We start from the raw sequence: 13,161 nt of genomic DNA, 5'->3' as shown, positions 1-13,161 counted from the left end.
TGCTGCTTTAACAAATGTCGCAGCCTCTGTACCGACCGTGGACTCCCTAACCCACGGACATTCCAATATATGTTTTTCATTGCGCCCGGTCGGCTTGCCATTTGGCAGCCGCCGATCCAAAACTGTTGGGAACGTCATTTTGTTCTGAATTTTCATTCATCATACCTATAGGAACTTCTGCTCAGTCAATTATTCCTTCTTGTTTTAATCTTTTTTCTTCATCTTCATATGAAAATTTTGTGAAGTTATCTCCATCAAATTTGGGAAATATTAACTTCCCCATAATGCTTTCATCCTTTCATTTATCTATCAAAATCCCTGGAGCTATTCTCCTCCAGCTTGATTTTTTCATTAAAGTTGAATTTTGCCCCAGCTCATTGGATATTCCATTCTTCTCACCAGTTTGCATCATAGTAGAGCCTTCCTCCTGATTCTTTAATACTGCCTCCAACCCATCACTTGAAGTATATCTTTGGGTCCCCTATACGTATTTCCTTCAACAGATTTATTAATTCCATTGTGCTTTATTTCCATGTTTCCTGTATAAGAGCATTGAACCCCCATCTTCCTTGAGAAAGCATTTAATTTTATACTCTCCTTTCCAATTAAATTTGATTCAGCTTTTAGTGCTAAAGTATATTGTGGATCATCTCTAATTTTATTTATTTCTGCAGGATCTAGCACAAGACAATCATTAATGCTATGCCCCATTCTTCCACATCTAAAACAAAAAATCGGTAACTTCTCATATTTAAAAGAAATCCATGATTTAAAACTATTGTTGCTTGAAACAAAAATACCTCTTCGAAGAGGTTTCTACACATCCAGGTTTATTCTTAACCGACATAAATCACCAATAATTTCAGATCTAATTACTCCTCCAAAAGTAACACCAATAGCATGCAAAAGATCTTTTTTGTCGAATTCTGGTAGACACGAGCCTATTTTGATCCAGAACGAAGAAGAGAATAGCCTAATCTGATTTCACTCTATCTGTTTACTTAGCCGATCAAATAAAACTAGGTATTTCCGAAACAACCATGGACGTCCCTCCATATTGTCTCCAAATCTTTTAAATCAAACACAATTAAAAAGAGATTCTGACTTGCCATTGACCACAAATTTTTTATTTTTTCTTTATCTGCTATTTCTGGTTTACTTTTTCCTATGACATAAGTATTCATCTCGAGCACTTAACTGATAATTGGATGAGTTCTTCCACCAGTTGAGAGATCTCATCTCTCCCCTCCCTGTCATCGCCACCGCTCTCCTCCATCCCAAGCTGCAGCAGTTACTGCTTTCTCTAAGACTCTTTGGAAAGCACTCTTGGTTTATTAATTCTGTTAGATAAATATTACTTAAAAAATTAGTATATTTTAATTTTATTTTCCTATTAAATTTTGATAGGAAATTTCTTATTAAAATATTATTATCTTTTACATGAAATTTATTATTATAATAATTATTAAAAATTAATAGATAATAATAACTATTTTAAAATTTAAGAGATAATTATAATTTTTAAATTTAAAAACCGTCTTTCCCTAAATTGATTGCAACCTCGGGTTGTTTTATTATGTTAGGAATTGCAGATCTGCAGGGTTGCGTGGATGATATATGGTTTCTAAACGTTGATCATGTACTTCAAATCCTTTCATAAAATTCTAATAATAAGACATCAACAATTTGAAATGAGAAGATTTCATTTAAATGCTGACTATAAAACATAATTGCGAGTAAAATCCTTAAATATATTATACTTTGTTTAGTTTCAATAAACTTTTATTATATATCCAATTTAATTATTTTTTGTAAATTTATTTTTTACACGAGGAATTCACTATGTTAAAAAACACACAATACATAAAAAGTTCGACTACATCTATTTATGGGTTAAATAGCCTTGTTATAGTCAATGTCTAATATAAGAAGCATAGTCCTATACGGATTCAACTTGTGCAGCATCATCTGTACCACCTATTTTGTCTCTCTATTTTTTTTTTAATAAGTGAAGGGGTCACACAACTCTAACAATTTTAATTTTAAAATTGTATTAATGTTAAAATAATATTTAAATCAATTTACATATTTTAATTTTTAATTAAAACTGTAGTTAAATATATGATAAATAATGTTTTGGAATTATTTTAAATTTTAAAGATTTGAAAAACAATTTAGAAAAATTAAAATATATGATAAATAATTTCATTTGTTTTGTAAGCATAGTAATTCTAGAAAAGTAAAATTTTGAAAAAAATAAAATATTTTTTTCTTTATATTTAGATGCAAATACTTAATTTATTTCAAAATAATATTTGAAAAATAATAATACTCTTTAAAATATTTTTTGTTATTTATTAACTAATTAAAAGCTTTCAATAGCATTATTTTTCTAATGTTAAAAAAAATAAAACAATTGTATCAAAAAAAGTTTTGAAACATTTTTTTAAAACAATTCTTTAAAACAATTTTTAAAAATAGTTTTTGACAATTGTTGTAACACCCTTAACCCGTATTCGTTGCCGAAATAGGGTTTCGAGACATTACCGGGTAATCGTAATCTAATTATTCATTTAAAACATTTAAAAAATAATAAAATGATTCATCATTAACATGTATAGAGTCCCTTATTAAGCCTTTGAGAGTTTGAAAACACTTTAGAAACGATTTGAGACTAAATCGGGAACATTTGAAAATTTTTGAAAAAAGTAAGAAAATTTTTAACAGCAAGTTTACACGGCCCTGTGGTCAGGCCGTGTGACACACACGGCCAAGTCACACACCCGTGTGTCTAGCCATGTGGGCATTCGAAGTAGGGACACACGGTCGTGTCCCAGCCCGTGTCTGTGCTCGTGTAACTCTCTAACTTGAGTCACACGGCCAAACCACACGCCTGTGTGCCAAGCCGTCTACCTTTTAAAAGGCCTTGTACGCATGTGTGCTAACTGTGTGTCTCACATGACCAAGTTACACACCCATGCGTCTGGCCATGTGGACCTAAAATGTGCCTTTACCAACAAATTTACCAATTCCTACATGCTTGGACATTAAACAACTCAAAAATCATTCGTTTAACCTGTTCAAAACACGATTAAACACATTCAAAACATGTCAAAACAATCATCCTAGGTGCCTAACCAATGTATCCTCATTGGTACCACATTTATATCATCAAAACATATCATTAATGCATCATTCAAATTAAGATTATAAACATGCCAAAATTCATTAATTTGGCCTAGCTTATATCTACTTAAAACTTTAACATGAATTCATATGCACATACCAAGCTTTGGTTCAATTTACCATACCATACTATAGTTTCAAACACACACACATGTTTATATATATATACCAAACCAACATTACACTTATAACTTCATATACATTCCATCAATAAAATAACTATCATTTAGACATCCTAGGTACATTCCGACACAAAAGATAAACATCACCACATTTGAGTTCGGGATAATTGTTGGATGTTGAATCGGCAATCAAAAGAGAAGTACTTAATTTGCGCATGGAAAAACAAAACCATACGTTGAGTAAAACTCAATGGTATTTCAAAAATTTGAAAATTTAAAGACAAGATAATATAATATGCACAATTGAATTATAAGCACATATTAATGTCTAGTATCATATTTCATTTGTTAAACAATGTTCCAATTCACACAATTGCTATATAAATAGTTATTCACATATTAAACAACATTTATTTGTACAATGGCATTAGTCATTCAATACTCAATTCATGAATACATCATTTCATACCATAATCAATTATCATCACTTGCTATATACTAGCTTTTCACAATTTGATCCATATATCATTTAAACAATAACATTATCCATTCTATATCCAATTCATGAGTACATAACTCATGTATCTTATTTTCATGTTTCGAATCACTATCTCATTTTCAATTCACATACAATATTATCCAATATCAATCATAGTACCGTTTTATTTAATTACCCCTATTAACACGACTCAGACTCGGACAGATACACAAATCCAACCAACACACCAGTTTGGCACCTAGTGCCTCATCGGATAAATCCGAAGTAGTAATTGAGCCAGCACTATATAAATTTGACACCCAATGTCTCATCAGTTAAACCGAAGTAAATTGGCATCCAGTGCCTCATCGAATCGAATTCGAAGAAATCCCTGAACTCTTCCTATCCTATGGCATGCCATCTATATCCGACTCAACCCGATACAGTTAATAGGATTCCAATTCACTTTCCAAATGCAACCAATATCTAATTATCATATTTTCACATTATCACATTTACAAATATATATATATTCATTTCAATTCAAATAATCAATACATTCATAATATATATACCAATTCAATATCAAAGTGCCAAATACTCACCTCAACCACTTACCATATGCATTAAATCAAAATACAACAATTAGTAATTAGGTTCGGATTATAGAAATACATACCAGGAATTCCGAGCTATTTGACGTCGATTTTATCTTTCCCCTTTTTACTCGAGGATTCTGGTACAATGTTAGCTACGAAATTAAAACAATTAAAATTCATCAATAAAATAAATTTTCAATTTCAATTTCATATTGAATATTGAATATTTAAATTTTTACTCAATATTTGTCTAAATTTCAATTTATTTCCTAAACTATGACCAATTTTTATTCTTCACATTTAATTCTATTTTTTCATAAAAATTCCACTTTAAACTAAATTTAACTCTCTATTTCATTTAAACCCCTAAATTTTAAAATTTTCACAATTTAATCCTTAATACTGAAATTTTACAATTTGTTCTACAATTAATCCTTTTCCATTTCTAACTTAAAAAATCTATCAATTTAATCCCTAATACTAAAATGATTCAACATTGACAACACTTAAAAAAACTTAATAATTGCTAAAATTTCAACATGGGTCGGGTTGCCCTAGGTATCGGGATTCCAAAAACATAAAAATTATAAAAAAAAAACTAAATTGACTAACCAATTAAACTTTAAAACCCTAAAAGTCCCTAGGTTGCCGTCTGTGTCTTTCTCCCTTTCTTTCTTTTTCTTTCTTTCTTTTCTTTCTAATTTGTATGGCTTTATCTTTCTTTATTTCTTTTTTTTAATATACTAACTTTGTTTTATTATCCTTTAATTTATTATTATATAATATATATTTACTTAATTATTAAGATAACATATTTTAACATATTTTTATAATATAAGTATAATTATTACATTGGCCCTTTAATTTATTTTTAATCTATAATTCAACTTTTTCCTTATATACAATTTAGTCATTATATCTAATTAATTTTAATTCAAGTAAATTCACTTAATCGAAACCTAATTAACTACACAACTAGTTTTATAAATATTTATTAAAAATATTTACGAGTCCTATTTATGGGAACGGAGTCCCGAGAATGCACTTTCTGACACCCCTAACTATCAGGTTGTTACAATTGTAATTTTAATTACATATTTTAAGAACATATATTTTATTTAAATTTATAAATTTGATTATCTAAAAAAAATAAAAAACTAAATTTTAATTTTAAGAATATATTATTTTAAAATTTTAATATTCATAAATTAATAATTAAATTGTATTTAAAAATATTGAAAAATAAATATTTAAATTTGTTATATTCTACTTTACAATCTTTCTTATTTAAATTTTAAAATCTGTTAATGTATAATTTTTTAATTTTAATTTTAATTTTAAAAAATATATAAAAATCAAGTTTAAATTAATGTTCAAAGTAAAAAAGTACTTAAAAATATTTGTTCTGAATAAAATTAATTTATAACTTAATATTTTATTTTATTTTAAAAAAAATGCATTTTAAACTTATTTCATTTTTATGTATCCTTTAATTTAAATAAAAAAACTTAAACACATTTTTAATTATAATTATGTATTCAAATTTTCAAAAATATATAATATAATTAAATTTGAATATTCAATTTTTATATTAAATTATTTTTGTAAATTTTTATATTGAATTGTTAAAAATTAAATATAATATAACTTATTTAAATTCAAATGTACAAACAATCTAAATATATCCTAGTTCTCCTTTGGACAGATACTAAAATATAGTATCATAAATAAATGCCAATAACTTTATTGTACAAATAAATAATTTTCATTGAATATACACGATATTTTTGGACATTCAAATATATATCTAACAAAAAAAAAATTCAGTATTCATAGAATAAATAAGTTATTTGGGCAAATTTCAAAGTTGTAATGAGTAGTGAAAATCAACTATCCACTTTTCTATCATAAACATTTAATTAATTAATTACATGGATTTTGACAATTTACATGATTTAATTTACATCTATGAGAACTTTCTAATTTGGCTACTTTGATGACTAACAAATTATATATATCATACTGAAAGAGTATGGAAAATGCTCAGACCGATGTTTTAATTTTGATAAATCGACAATCTTCTATAGTTCGAATACTACAAATGAACAGAAGAAATTAGTCTCGGAAATATTGAGGGTACGAAGTTCAACAAACTTGGAAAAATATTTAGTTCTTCCTAATGGCAGATGGAAGAAGGAGTTTTTTCAACATCTCAAAGAGGTGTATACTCAAATTGAAGGGTGGAGTACCAGATTATTATCACAAAGAGGTAAGGAAGTCTTCATAAAGTCGGTGCTTCAAGCTATTCCAACCTATGCTATGTCTTGCTTCCTTTTACCAAATTCTCCTTATGGAGAATAGAAAGGATCTTTGCGAAATTTTGGCAGCAAAAAGCACATGGGAAACGAGGGATTCATTGGTGTCAGTGGAAGTATATGTGTTGGCCTAAAGAGGAGGGTGGTTTGGGTTTTAGGCGCATAGCTCAATTTAATGTCGCACTTCTAGCTAAGCAAGGTGGAGAATTTTAAACAATCCAAACTCTTTAGTTGCGAAAGTTTTTAAAGTAAAATATTTTCCAAGTGTGGATTTTTTAAATTCGCGATTGGGGAATAACAGTTCATATACATGGAAGAGTATTTGGACTACAAGGGGCATTTTAAAGGAGGGATTATGCTGGAAAGTTGGTACTGGTACCAATATTTTAGCTATTAATGATTTTTGGATTCCAGATGCAAAAAATACCAGATTATCGTCTTTAATTAATAATTTGAGCAATTTTAAAGTTGCTGAGCTAATTGAATCAAGTAGCAGAATATGGAAAAAGGAGTTGATAATGTCTACTTTTTCGGAGGAAGTAGCCGTATAACACCCCTTAACCTCAACCCGTTACCGGAACAGGGTTACAAAACATTACTAGAATTAAACACTAATAACGAACAACACCGAGTCATAAATCTATGTTTCAATTTAAAATTTCTCAAATTCCACCTTTAAGTCCCAAATATGGACCTACGAGACCCAACATATGCTTAGGAAGTGATTTGGGATTAAACTAGGAACTTCGGAAACTTTTCCTTGAAAATAGGGGCACACGCCCGTGTGGCATGGGACATGCCTGCGTGGCCTGCCAGGGAGGCTCCCATGGTCTTAGGGCCAACCCGTAGGCAAATCTGACTTGCTCACACGGCTGTGGGACTAACTTGTGGGCAATTCTGACTTTACCACACGGCCTGGGCACACGCCCATGTGACTTGGCCGTGTGAAAACATGATTTTTCACCATTTTAAAACTATTTTCACATATCAAACACACCTAATTCATGCCCAATACATTGACTTATAAATCTTGACCAAATAACATTCATCTATTCATTTCAAATACTTCTTAAAAATTACAAATTACTTACACCCAAAACATAAATATATTTAAGTGACTAAAACAAAACCTAATACATGCCACATTTCCAAAAGATAGATTCTTCACCAGAAATTAAGCTGAGGTTAGGATTGACTCAGATGCTGTACCAAACTTCAACTTTACCTAGCCTGCGCACGGAAACAAACCGTACGCTGAGTACTGAAAATACTCAGTGGTTTTACCATAATTCAAATTATAGGAAATATAAAATATTATAAACATGCATAGATAATTAACAAATCATACATATAATTCATTCTAAGTTATCATATTTCCATTGTATCATTTTCATTATTTGATTCAATATCTCATCAATAAGATTACCAACTATTCATGAACATTTCGTTCATCTCTCAATCACATATAAATATCCAATTCACATTCAAATATGAATAATTCATTAGCCTAGGTTTTATACCTTCAATCTCATAGCTCAAATTATATTTCTCATTTCATCTTATAATATCACTTTCTCATTTCATTCAATAATTTAATTTATCAATTTCATTTAATTTTTCTCTTCACATATATTTCCCATATTAACATAACTCGGACTTTAGAGGATACACGGATCCAACCAAACACACCAGAGTGGCGGTCAACGCCTCATCGGATAGTTCGAAGCAAATAAGTGACGACCAACGTCTCATCAGCTAAGCCAAAGCAAAGCGGCGACCAACGCCTCATCGAATCTATCCGAAGTAAATATGACACAACAAGTGTTTTATCGACTCGAGGTCGAAGAATCCCTGAATTCTTCCTATCCTATGACATGCCAACTATATCCACCCTACCCCGACTAGTTAATAGGGTATTGGAATCATTCGAATTCAAATCAATCACAATAACAATTCAATCACAATTTCAAATTTACCACAAATCATTATACAATTCAATTTCACACATATACATTCATCAATCAAATCCAATTCTCATTCAATTCAATTATCACTGCTTACCTCAATTTCATTTTTCATACATATATTGAAATTAAACATTTAATAATAAATAACTTGAATTAAGGTAATACAAACCGATATTTTTTCGAGCTACTCCTCAATCACTTTTTCCTTTCCCTTCTCATTCAAAGTCTCAGTTTCCTTGTTTGCTATGAAAATTAGCATAATTATAATTAATTAATAACACACTTATTTTATAGAAAATAATAACTTTCCATGCAACTTTAACCTAAATCCCAAATTTATCCTAACTATTTTCATCTTCTTCCTTTTTATAATTCATATTATTTCCTTATTCAATTTCCATCAAACATTTATCATTTTTCCATAATTTTAAACTTCTATCAATTTAGTCCCTAAACACAAAACTTATGACCTTGTTTACAGTTCAATCCTTTAATCAATTTAAATCAAAATTTCTATCAATTAAACTCCTAATTTCATCATTAGTTCAACATAAACCCTACTTAAAAGCCTATCATCTTTCAATATTTTCACACAAATTCAAAAGTATTAAACTTTAGAACTTCAAAAATATCAAAATCACTAAGAAAGAAACTTAATTGACTTACCAATTTAACTTCCAAGCTTTCAAACCCTAATTTCTCCTTTTTCTTTTCTTTTCTTTTCTTCTTTCTTTCTATTTCGTTTCTTTTGTGTTTCTTTTTCTTGTTTTTCTTTCTTTTATTTATTCTTTATTTCATTTTATTTCTTTTATTTACTAAATTAATAATTAATTATAAAATATTTAATTAATACAAATAAAAATACTACATGTGTATTCATACATACATGTACACATGTAATATTTCATCACCATATATTTTTCATTATCTCAATTAATTGATAAAATATAATAATAATAATAAGTAAATATCTTTTACTTAATTTATAAGTAAATTTATATATTATATATACTTGTACTAATAATTTAAATACACATGTATTTATTTTCTAACTTACACGTCACTAATTTAGTTTAATTACTAATTTAATCATTTATCCTTTCTCTATTTTATTATTAAGCTTTTATGCTCTATTCAATTTAATCCTTTCTACTAAGCACTTCTAATTAAAAATAAATTCACCTCATTAAAATCTAATTCAACTCACAACTAACTTCATAAATATTTTTTATAAATATTTACTAACTCATTTTCCTAATACGTAAACCTTAAACTCACTTTTTCGGTGTCCGTGATATATGTGTCATTACAAGCCGAGAAGATTCTCCGTATTCCGTTGGCAGAGGAACCTCACGATGATTTTCGGGCATGGAGTGGTGAGCCATCGGGAGAATACACAGTACGTAGTGCCTATAAACTATTACAGAGCATTGAAGGCAATCCTACAGCTTACGTTTTACAAGCCGACTATAAGGAATTTTACAAAAAACTATGGCTACAAAAATTACAGTTTGGAAATTATCATGGAACTATCTACCTATACGAGGTAATATGTTACAAAGAAAGTTAACGAACACAACAATATGCCCTCAGTGTGGAAGTGGAACAGAGAATATGGACTATCTTTTTCGTGAATTTCCTATTTCAGTTTCAGTTTAGAGAGAGTTATCAGGCCAGTTTTCTATACAATAAACCCATTTGGGGGTTTTTACAGTGGCTAACCTGGGTATTTTCGCAGAGGTCGCCATCTCAGTGTAGGCTTTTTTGCTATGTTTTATGGGTCATTTGGGGAGACAGGAACGCTGGAGTGCATAAGAAGGCTAGTAAATCTGGAAAAAAAATAGTAACTTTCGTTAATAATTATATATCAGAGCTAAACGAGAGTGATAAAAGAAATACACAAAACTCTTTTATTGTTAGAAAATGGAGGCACCCATCTGATCAGGTTGTGAAGATTAATTTTGATGCCGCATATGATGCAAGAACTTGCCAATCGGCAGTAGGGGTCGTGGCCAGAAATAGCGAAGGAAGTGTTCTTTTATCGTGTACGGAGATCCATCAACGAGTTGCATCTACTTTCGTTGCTGAGGCACTCGCGTGCCGGAAAGCGATCCAGATCGGTATTGACATGCAATGGCAAAAAATTATTATTGAAGGAGATTCCTTGTCAATAATAAAAAAATGCAAGGCGAAAAGCCCAGACAAGTCTCTGGTAGGCGCTTATATTCATGATATTCATCAGCTTTTGTTAAAATTTAGGGAATGTAGATTTGAATTCATCCCACAAATAGCAAACAGTTTAGCTCATCTTTTAGCAAATGAAACGTTGAAGAATAAGGAGGAAATATACCTGGTAGGAAGTGTTCCAGAATCTGTAGAGAAGCAAGAGGAGAGGGACAGGGCGAGAGAACCAGATTGAAAATGGAAGGAAGAAAGTGAAATTGGGGAGTTTGAAGAGGGATGCCAACGGATTTGATGGAGAAGTGCTCCCCTTGGGGATATGAAAGAGTCTTGATGAAGAAATGTCAGATGAAGGGACAAGACGGCAAGAGATAAGTTCTGATTGGGCAGGAAAAAGGCGTAATTATTGCGCTTCTAAAGAAGTCTGATTTTATTTCTGTTTTTTGATTTTTCACAGGCCAAAATCTTACTTTTGCGTCTATTTCTGGTTATTTTGGTTTTTGTTTTCTCGTTATTGCTGTCTTTGGGCAGGTCTTATATCTGGGCTCCTTTTTTTTGTTTTTCTCTTTTAGGGTCTGTTTGATAGGGGAAATGATTTTTTGGAAATAGTTTTCCCCATTTTTCGGTGTTTGATTGGAGGAAAATAATTTCCTTTTAGAAAATCAATTCCAAAACACGGGAAAATCAACCCTATATTTTCGGAAAATGTCTTACCCCTTAGAAATCGGTAAGACATTTTCCACAGCTCATCTTCTCACCGTTGAAACCATTTCCATAGCTCCTCATCATCTCTGCCTCATCTCCTCTGCTATTGTTGCTAATTTTACTGTATCCACAACATTATTGTTTTGTTTTACTGCCGACAGTCTTCCCTAACCCTATCTCCCCTTCTCTATTTTTTTCCCAAATCCAAAATCAAGGCATCAAGCTACCTCCGTCCTCCATCGATCCACCTCCGGTCTACCTCCGGTCCTCCACCCAGTTCCAGTTCCAGAAAATCAAGGGTTTGTTTATTCCCGAATCGCCAACAAATTCGTATTTAAGGTAAACTCTTTGTTTACTCGTTGATGTTCATAATTTGTCTGTTTAGCATCACTTGTTTGTTTAGCTGGTTTAGCTTCTTTGCTAAATGTTTGATTTATCAGTGATTAATTTGATTCATTATTGCATTTGATTATGGTAACTTATTTTAGATTTCTGGGTTTGATTTCACGTCTTTGATGATGCTTCGGTTCTATTCGGCTTTGTTTAATTCATTTTGAGTTTGTTATTAAAAAGAAAAAGAAATGATTGCTTTTCTTGGCATTATTATTGATTTTGGGTAGGATTTTCTTTTTATCTTTTGGGTTTGCATGGATGTGATTCAGATTGGATCGAATAAGGCCAGAAGATTAGTATTTTGGGTCTAACTGATTGTTCGTGTTCTGAATTTCATTTTGGAGGTTCGGTTTTTCTTTTTGGGTTTCTTGTTTTGGAAAATCAATAAAAAAGGAGCAACAATGGGATTGCTAAAGGTTCGGTTAGGTAATTAGTGTTTCATGTAGGAGTGAGTTTCATTGTTAGAATTGATTGGATCATACTATGTGGAGAGCAGTAGAAATTGTTTTATAATAGATTCTATAAAGCTCCTAATCTGATAAGAGCCAACACTCCTATTTCGATGAGGACTACCATCTGAGCGAACTATATTAGAAACTTTAAAATTCTAGCAAATGAGTACTCAGAAAATATTCTGCAACTTCAACTTAAAAGACATGTGAAATGGTGATTTAAAGGGGAAAAAAATAACTAAAAATGACTACTCAAATCCCACTCTCTAAAGTGATAAAATTCTTTATAATAATGCCTACTTAAGCACCCAACCTAGCATGCTTCTGAAGGATGGTAGAGGTTGCTGCCAGTGTTTGAGAGACCTAGTTGTCACATTTTTCTGTTGATCCCAATGGCTCTGTTTATCGGTCAAATAATGCTGTTATTTATGCCACCTCAAACCAACTACAAAATCCAAGACAAAAACCATTATTTATGCCAACCCAGAAGAACAATATGACATGTTAGCAAGATCCATAAACAGAATTCCCACTGGGGGTGATGCCTTTAAATATGGAATGATAGGGGGTGTATAAACCAATTCTTATCCCAGAATTTTCTCCTGCCAAAAAATGAAACAGAATTATTCAACTCCCAGAATCTTTACTTCAGAGAACAAAATGTCCTTACTAATGCATCTTACAGTCTAGAAGAGAAAAGTACCTTACAGAAAATTTATGTGATATTATTGAGGAGTTTTAGGTGACTCAAAATCATTAGATT

At 30.6% G+C, this 13,161-nt stretch overlaps 1 long non-coding RNA gene across 2 annotated transcripts; it reads right to left on the bottom strand.

Annotated features, from left to right (window-relative positions):
- Positions 1-7,730: 7,730 nt before the first annotated feature.
- LOC121204495 (uncharacterized) lies at positions 7,731-13,161 on the bottom strand. 2 transcript variants are annotated; one of them, XR_005899412.1, is made up of 4 exons: positions 10,390-11,277; positions 9,946-10,306; positions 8,837-8,910; positions 7,731-7,930 (listed from the first exon to the last, which is right to left on the bottom strand). It is a non-coding gene; the product is annotated as an uncharacterized lncRNA (long non-coding RNA). The 2 variants fall into 2 exon arrangements; XR_005899413.1 differs by lacking the exons at positions 8,837-8,910; positions 9,946-10,306 and having other exon boundaries at positions 10,390-13,161.

This window comes from Gossypium hirsutum, chromosome A08 (genome assembly GCF_007990345.1).
Source record: "Gossypium hirsutum isolate 1008001.06 chromosome A08, Gossypium_hirsutum_v2.1, whole genome shotgun sequence".
Lineage (NCBI taxonomy): Eukaryota > Viridiplantae > Streptophyta > Magnoliopsida > Malvales > Malvaceae > Gossypium > Gossypium hirsutum.
The sequence above is the reverse complement of the archived record's forward strand: the minus strand, read 5'-3'. Positions and strand labels throughout refer to the sequence as shown.